At 37.6% G+C, this 8,484-nt stretch overlaps 1 non-coding gene across 1 annotated transcript; it reads left to right on the top strand.

Annotated features, from left to right (window-relative positions):
• The first annotated feature begins 668 nt into the window (after window positions 1-668).
• Window positions 669-775, top strand: LOC112503118. The gene has a single exon (XR_003067859.1). It is a non-coding gene; the product is annotated as a small nucleolar RNA R71 (small nucleolar RNA).
• Window positions 776-8,484: the final 7,709 nt, after the last annotated feature.

The following is an 8,484-nucleotide window of genomic DNA, read 5'->3' on the forward strand; positions in this document are numbered from 1 at the left end:
TTTGGGTCATCAAGCCTTTTATCATAGCTTCCAAAGAAGATATTGATTCAGCTTGTGGAGGTGGTTTGTTTTGAAGAGATGGATGGCCAATTTTGAAAATTCTGATGATGATTTTGAGAATTTGAGCTGCTTGCATGATGTTGAGGTTGAAAATTAGAGGTTCCTTGTTGCTTATGAATTGGTGGATTTAAACTTGGACTGTTCCAAGAAAAATTTGGGTGTTGTCTCCAACTGGCATTGTATGTGTTGGAATAAAGATTAATCTATTATGAACATAATTGACAGATTCAGAATTATGAGGACAAAGTTCATAAGAATGTTCCCCTCCACAACAAACACATTGCACTGAGAGGACTGCTGGAACATGTGTAGTAACAGTTGGCTGCACTCCTTGGCCAAAAGTTAGGTTTTTAAGCATATTGGTCATGGAAGTGAGTTATGCTGTTGATGTAGTGTATGCATCTACATCATGAATTCCGGTTGTATTCTTTTGCGGTTGGGCACATGAATCAGCCCAATGTCTATTGTTTGCAGAAATCTTTTCAAGAACTTTATACCCTTCATTGTAGGTACTAGCTGTAAAGGCCCCTCCTTCAGTTGCATCTAACATCTGTCTAGCCATGGGACTTAACCCATTGTAGAATATCTCGAGTTGAATGCAGTAAGGAATGTCATAGTGAGGGAATTCCCTTAACAGCTCTTTAAACCTCTTTCATGCATCAGGAACAACTTCATTGTCCATTTGTTAAAAAAAACAAATTTCATTTCTAGACTTAGTGTTCCTGGTGGGTGGAAAATATTTTAGCAAATTTTTTTGGTAATGTTGCTCCATGATGATACAAAACATGGTGGTAATGAATTAAACCAAGACTTTTCCGATCCTGTAAAGAAAATGGAAACAAAGTAAGTCTTAGAGCATCGTTAGTCACTCACGGGATCAATAAGGCATCAGTAATTTCCTTGAAAGATTTTAGATATGAGTGAGGATCTTCCGATAGTAATCCTGCAAATTGTCCATTGGTTTGAAACATATGTAACATGATCGATTTAAGCTCAAAATGGAGGGCAGTCATATGAGGTCTAACTATCCATGAATTCAATTGCTCAAAATCAGGAATAACGTAGTCCATGATTCTTCCATTTTTAGAGTTTGCAAGATTAATTATATTTGGAGTTTAAGCTCTTGGATGGTCATTATTTTCAGATTCCGTATCACTATGTGCATCTTCATGATTTGGTGGCCGTTGTTGAAAAAGATGTCCTGGTGGGTTTTGAAAAAGTGGTGCATTTGGAAGAAAAGGCTGAAATTGTGGTATTTGATCAAAGGCTGGTGGTTGATTTTGAATTGGTACATCATTGTCAATTGGGGGAGGTGAAACCATATTAGGAGGGAGTAGAGCAGAAAATGCACTTTGAGCCCTTCTATTTTGGCAGAATATTCTCTCAATATCTGGATCGAATTCGAGAAAATCCCCATGGTGTATCTGTGGCATACACCTCTTAAAAGTGGATCAAATGGTGTTAGAAAAATTAAATCTTTAAAGTTACTTTCGAAAAAAACTTTTAGCTTGCCAATCCTCGACAACGACACCAAAAATTTGACAGTGCAGTATTCACACACCTACAGACTTAACAACTAGGACCAAAAGCAAGTATACAATTAGTCCCAATATCGTCTTTCAAGTAATAAAGTGGTACAAGTACCGGATTCGTCCATAGAGATTGTAGTAAAATTTCAGTTAAAGTAATATTAAGGAAATGATTTCAGAAGGCGAATTTGAAGACTTTGATTTTATCTTGAGTTAACACAACTAAAAATTAACAGGTAATAACATGGAATACAAGAAATCCATGGTGTAAGACTTAGGGTGAGATGTAAATACTCTTTCCAATAAATCAATGCTGTCAAAATGCTACAACATGAGACCATGCTGACAAATTGCTACAACATGCAATTAGTAAGAAATATTTTCACCATTTATTTTGAAAGTATTCCTCTCGGACTTCACCATTGCACTGATATTATATCTTTCAACCCATATCTCTATGAGGTATCCAGACTAGTGAAAGTGACAAATGGTGTCCTCAAAATATACGGATAAACAAATCTCTTTGTTAAAAATCACTCGCTCGAATGGATTCCTATATCATTCAAGTTGATGTGTTCTGAATGGCTCATCTTTGAGTTCATTCCACTTTAACACTTCAAAGTGATCAACCTGTCGAGATTTAACAATTTAGAAAATACGGATAACAAATCTGTTTGTTAACAACTCTCTCAAATTTACTTCCCACATCATCCAAATTGACGTGCAATCAATGGCTCATCTTATAGTCCATGGCACTTTAACACTTTTCAGTGATCAACTTCTCAGGAAGTGTCATTGGTTTTATAAAACTTGAAATGACACAATAAAACATTGTTGTTACATAAAAGGGTCTACCTTATTTGATTTACAAACTCACCATTTCCGTCTTACACCCAAGCTAAGATTTTTAGCTACTCATAACGAAAAGTAAATTTGCAAGAAATATAAATTGCGGTAAATAAAGACATAAAAATAAACAATGAAAAGTAAATGACGGAATATAAATAGCGGAATGTAAAGAGTGGAAAGCGTAATAAATAAACAAAGGAAATTAAAGAGTGGAAAGCGTAATAAATAAATGACAGAAATTAAAGAGCGAGAAATAAAGAACAATAAAAAGAAATCTTGAAAGAGAAGTTCACCAAAAGTTTACTTCTATTTCTAGGGAGAGAAATTACTAAAAGTAGTGAGATAATGGATTAGCAAAGGGATGATCAAAACATTAACCCCAACCTCTCTACTTATATTAAAATAGAAGTGAGGGAAAAATAGACAATTAACACTAATCTAGAGTTAAAGTAGCTAAAAGTACAACTAAAACAAATAGTTAAAGTCTAATTATATCAAACTTAGCGAACAAGTTTCTAGCTAATTAAAATAATATAGCTGGTAATACACAAATGCCATTCAAAAAGTTAGCTCTTGTCATGTCAATAAGCTCCATGTTCTCTCTCCTCCCTTTCTTCATAGCCAGGTCATATGGCAGTAGTCCCGTAGCATCAAACAGCTTCAATCTATCCAGAACAAGTTCATATTAGCCCACTATATAGCAAGAACAGGTAAATCATTTATCTTAGCTTCATAACAAAGATGTGAAAAATAAAGGAATAAAGTGACTCAAAATTGGGATATAAATGAAAAATGTTCTATCTAAAAGAGAAGAAAAGAGTGTTTGAGTACTAAATAATTAGTGCGTATCAATGCCACCCCAAACCTTTCCTTCACATTGTCCCAATGTGAAAGCTTGGTTTATCAAATGCCAATTATTGTACACGGAAAGCATAAAAGGTGATTCATGAGATATTAAGTACCATAGATACATTCGTTTAGTATAGTCATCCGACAGTAGTGAAATAACAGACTTGGAGACATCAAGTACAAATCAAAAGAGAAAATAAAACCAACTCTCATTGGGAGGGTCCTGTCTAATGTGATGATGTGTCAGCATCTTGTTTGCGGTGTTGAGCCAAATATCTCTCCTCACCAGTCAAATATCCCTGACTGTAGGCTCGGCTAGACACTTGGCTCTCGATTTTCCTGACACACATCCAGATATATGCTACATATTCATGGGTGCAATCGACTTTCTCTCCACCCTCTGTATTGTCTGGTAGATTCAGATTCGCCCATGGAGGCATGTCCTGCCTAACCCTCATTGGTGCTGCCTAGGATGTGGAGCCGGGCAATCCCTTGGGCTCGTAATCCTCATCATGATCCTCTGAAGATGGAAACTCTGCCTGTTCTATGGCCTTTGCTTCATCAAGCAACCTCACGCTTTCATAATCGTATTGGTGCAAGGCTTCCATCTTAGCCGCAGGGGAAATTTGATTCTCGTAATCCTACCGATCCAAGTCAAAATGTAGGTGGTCTAGCCGGTGAAGAGGTATAGCTGCACATTCATAGAAATGTGTTATCATACAAGGAAAAGGAAACACCCCCTTTGTCCAAAGGGGTTCTGGCATCCACCATTTCTAGGTGGATAAAGTAGCTTATATTGAGAAGGAGGCCATACTGGATGCAATATAAAACGGTGGATACAGCTAAATGGTAATAGGTATAATATTTGGATGGTTTGATCGATGTTTTAAGGAACAACATCCAAAACGCTACATCATAGCGTAGCTCGATTTTCTGTATCCCTTGTAATGAATTCCAAAGTGGTTCCCCGTTTTGGCAAAGATCCTGGGCGATCTTCGAGTTATATTACAATGTTGTTTCTACTCTTGGACCGAAATGGTTGCTATCCTACATAGCATATCTGGTGTGTGGGTTGTGGGTGTTGGAAATAAGCGTTGATCGCCTCAACTGCAATGTGGACTGGATGACCATACACGACTATTGTAAAGAAATCATTGAAGACGCCTTGGTGCATGCAAACATAAAATTCTCGAACCACCACTTTGTCATAATCTCTTGTCATTCGTATGAAATGTTCCCATTTGAACCGAGCAATTATAGCAACGACAATTGAGTTGGCCGGCTTAGCTTGATGCCTTTCTTAGGGTATGCCTCACGATTCTCCATGATGGGATGATGTTGCTCTAGATTGTGATTTAGACAAACCTCAGTCGAGCTTTAGCCACCATGGACATCTTGTCATATTTGGGCCATTGAGACATGGTGGTGGTCGGTTTGGCGCTTCCCATTTCTTGTCAAGAAGATAGAGTGTAGTGAATGACAAGAGATCTCTACATTAGTGCACCCCAAACCTAGGTCGTGGCCTAGGTTGGCTGTAAGAACTTGACAACCCCAAACCTAGGTGAAATCTAGGTTTGGATTGTCTCTAAACCACAAAAGGATGGAATAGACATATAATACGTGTGTGGAATAGAGTTATGTGGTGGAAGCTTGTAAAACTGAGGACCCTAAACCTAGGTGGAATCCTAGGTTTGGAATTGTCCCCTGACATGTATCACCTAAAAATGAAAGTTGAATGAATATGTGTCTTATGATGCAAACCTTTATGCAAAACTGGGAACCCCAAACCTAGGTGGAAGCCTAGGTTTAAAATTGTCTCACGACATGTATTATATGAAAACAAGAATTCAGTGGTTTGAAATTGTCCCACAACATGTATTATATGACAACAAGAATTCAATGGATGTATTTTTAATCCTATGATGAATCCACAAAACATGGTCACACATAAGCATTGTAATATTTGGCATAAAAATCCCAATATTTAATGCACATGTATGGTCATGACCACCCGTGGAAACATCAATTAGGTGACTCTCCACATCTATTCATACATTGAGGAACACAAAGTTAAAAGTCTTTTCGCTTAGTGCAACATGCAATGGTGATCTTAAGCACAAAATGGAATCAACATGACCAAACATTACATCACATGTACTTTAAGTACTCTATTAGCATCAATTACCAAAAATCTCCATTAACTCCGTTCTTTAGGTGTGCAAAGAACAAACAAGTATGAGAAATTGATTTCATATGATAAAACTCGATGCATACTGTTGATCCCAGATCTCTCAATAACACTAATAAATAGATTATGAATAACCTAAATAAGTAGTGTGGATGAATAAATTGAAGAATACTCAAGAACAAATGATGAACATTCAACGCATATACTTGAGCACTAAAGATTCACTTCATAAAATAGAATGCGTGAAAACTCTCTCCAAGAGTCTTATTCTACAATAGGCCTAGCTACCTATTTATACTAGTGATAAGAAGATAACTATCTAGCCAATCTTCTAGGAAAGATAATGTTTATCTAAAGTATGGATAAACTATAAATCAAGATAAACTTAAAATCCAACTGTCGATTTGTTATCTCCAGCTGTCTTTCATGGGATGTTAATTCAACCTTATCTTCATATCTTCATCGCATGCCTCCGATTGAATTGCTGAAGAAAAACTCTAAGTGTTGTTGACCAGAGGGGTGATGAAGATGCTCTTTCCATCGCATCTCTGGTCGATTCATCGACCCTCTGGTTGTTCTCTAGACTTAGTCAATTCTGCATTAACGTCTTCATCGGTCTTCTGGTTCTTCATCACATATTGTTCTTCATTAATTTTACATTTATGAATTATGGGGTCTAACAATCTCCCCCTAAGTAATGAAAGAACAAACATAAACTAATCTATGAACAATATTGAAGAACATAGACTAATCTAAAGAAAATCATCAATTTCCAAATTTTCATTGGATGATGAATTCTTACAATATTGGAAGCAAAGAAATTACAATTTAAGGCAAAAAAATTTAAAACTCTATTCATGATCTACCTTGAGATATTTCCCAGAAGCGCAGTAGCAGTCTTCGATAACTGATAATTGTAGATATCTCATGAATAAGTTGTTTCCCATCTTCCCTCGGCACATGAGTTCTACCCAGTCTATCTCTGATAACTTTCTGAAACCATTCAAGTGTTGAGGTTGAATACTTGAATGCTTCAGTTAGTCTGAAAAATTTCTTTACCCCGAACTCATTCTTGAAGACAAGTCTAAGCTCGGGTTGAGTCAAGACAGAAGCAGATCTCTTCTCCTACAGGCCAGGGAAGTCTTCATTAGGTGGAGTGTAGGAGAGTCTGTTGATGCCTAAATGAAGAGCAATCTGAAAATCATTCTTGGCTCGATGCTTCACCAAGGTCTCCATCGTCTTCATAATGGCTCTGTTTGCCATCCCAAATCTTATGCCTTGATCCTGTCGCTGAGTTGTGAATGCATAAAGCTCGATCAAGTCATAGGGATTGAGATTGATCAAGTCATTGTCATTGAAGATACTGACCTGACCATGGGATCTCTCCACTGTGTACTCGATATATTTTATAGCTCTATTAGCGAAGGTCCTCATCTTTATGTCCATTACCAACCTTATTCCATCGTTTGGAAAAACAGCCTATGGTGGTTGGGTAGTCTGTCTAACAAACCTATGGTGTAGGAGGTCCATGGATTCTGGCGATAGAATTGGAGGATTGAGAGTCAAACCTTCATCGCGATCATGGTATAGGTACTGATGGATATTCTCCATCATTACTGGTTCCCTTGGTGGCATCTCCGGACGTCTCCTTAGCGACTCTATGTTCGCGATGATTTCGTCGACTAAGCTCTGCGGGGGGTGCCTTGATGAAGAGGGAATGTCTGCATGCACCTTTGTTTGTTCGGTTGAGGGTTGAGTTTGGGTTATGGGTTGTATTTGGGCTTGAGGTTGTGTATCGGTTGGCAATGGGATGGTTTCTTGGGTTGGCTCATGTTGGGGTGGTTCAGGTTCATCGGGTTGTGTTTGGGCTTGAGGTTGTTGAGGTGAAGAAGGTTGGATGTTTATTTGTTCAGGTTCATTGGGTAGGGTGATGAAAGGTTATGTGGTGCGAGGGGTTGGTGATGGGGTTAATGGTAGGCTTGGTGTTGGTGATGTAGTGAAAGGTGGGTTGGTTTCTGTTGGTGGGGTTGAGGAAGAAGACAAGCTACGAAATGTCACTTTATTGCATCTCAAGTCATTTTCACACATTCTTTCTTCTTCTCTTATACAAAGGGCTTGGCAATTCATATTGGAGAATGCTTGACACCTTTAACTCCAACAATGTAGAATCTTAATGCTTAGCTTGTATTTCTTTTTCTCTGTTTAGTTATTATATTCACCACTGTGGCCACAACGTCGAATTTCAATTTAATGAAATTTAACTTTGAGTACTTTTTTTCTTCCATTATGTCTTCTCATTTAAGCATTAGCTAAACCCCCTATAGGTGTGGTTGTAAGCCGAACCCAAGAGGTAAAATATAACATTTAGGTGTTACCACTTTTTGCTAAAATTTTGGTTTGGTCACTTAAGTTGAAACTTTAACTCAACATGGACAAGCCGATCACTTGTATGTGTTAAATGCTAGATCTTTGACCCAATGATGGACAAATTTGAAATACCACTTGTGTGATGCAAGGAGGTTTGAGAAATCTTCAATAATTACATAGAGATATGGGCTGTTGCATTATCTTTTTTAAGGTTCGGATGTTGGTCGGGTGGGTTTGTCATAGAGATATGTGTATCTCTCCATACTCATGGAACTAAGATTTTCGAGATCTACTTAGTAAGGTTGACAAACCGAAAGTTAACAGTTATGGCCACTTTGTAGCGAGAGTGTGGCCACATTATGCAGATGTAGTTTCAAGAGAAGGAAATTGCGTGGGGTTACTTTGTGACTGGTTTTGTCAACCATTTTAGTTACTATCATATACTCTTTGGAAAAGCTTGCACCTATACCAGCTTTCTATTACTTGTTATTAATTATTCTAGAAAAGCACTAAACTCGCTCAAGACACTACAAGGAAAATGGATTTTAGAGAAGGATTTGGAAGTGTATCTAAAGGTGTTGTTTAGGTAAGAAAATACATGACAAAAGTGAAAAATGTACCTGAAGATAAGATGACTTTCAG

Source organism: Cynara cardunculus (assembly GCF_001531365.2).
Source record: "Cynara cardunculus var. scolymus isolate 2C chromosome LG 1, CcrdV1, whole genome shotgun sequence".
NCBI classification, from domain to species: Eukaryota; Viridiplantae; Streptophyta; class Magnoliopsida; order Asterales; family Asteraceae; genus Cynara; species Cynara cardunculus.